This window comes from Lucilia cuprina, chromosome 5, assembly GCF_022045245.1.
Source record: "Lucilia cuprina isolate Lc7/37 chromosome 5, ASM2204524v1, whole genome shotgun sequence".
Classification (NCBI taxonomy): domain Eukaryota; kingdom Metazoa; phylum Arthropoda; class Insecta; order Diptera; family Calliphoridae; genus Lucilia; species Lucilia cuprina.
Window position 1 is genome coordinate 7,820,024 of NC_060953.1, and position 620 is coordinate 7,820,643.

The following is a 620-nucleotide window of genomic DNA, read 5'->3' on the forward strand; positions in this document are numbered from 1 at the left end:
CACAGGTTTGTGGTTAAGTTGTTATAAAAGGTTCTTTTACACTTATTATGTGGTTTGTAATAGGCTTCCTTTAGCTTTGTAGGAATCGCCCAAAACTTACCCATTGTGTTCATTATGAAAATATGCATCTTTTTTGTTGTTGTTGCATTTACTTGAATAATGTATTTTAAAGTTTTGGCATATGTAAAAATTATTTTTAGTCATGTTTATTATAATGAAGTTCTGCATGTTTTTCTTAATCTCTAAAAAATTTTGTTAAAATATAATAAATATAGAAAAGAACTAGAACTTAACTAGAACTAGAACTGAACTAGAACTGAACTAGAACTGAACTAGAACTGAACTAGAACTGAACTAGAACTGAACTAGAACTGAACTAGAACTGAACTAGAACTGAACTAGAACTGAACTAGAACTGAACTAGAACTGAACTAGAACTGAACTAGAACTGAACTAGAACTGAACTAGAACTGAACTAGAACTGAACTATAACTGAACCATAACTGAACCATAACTGAACTAGAACTGAACTAAACTAGAACTGAACTGAACTAGAACTGAACTAGAACTGAACTAGAACTGAACTAGAACTGAACTAGAACTGAACTAGAACTGAACTA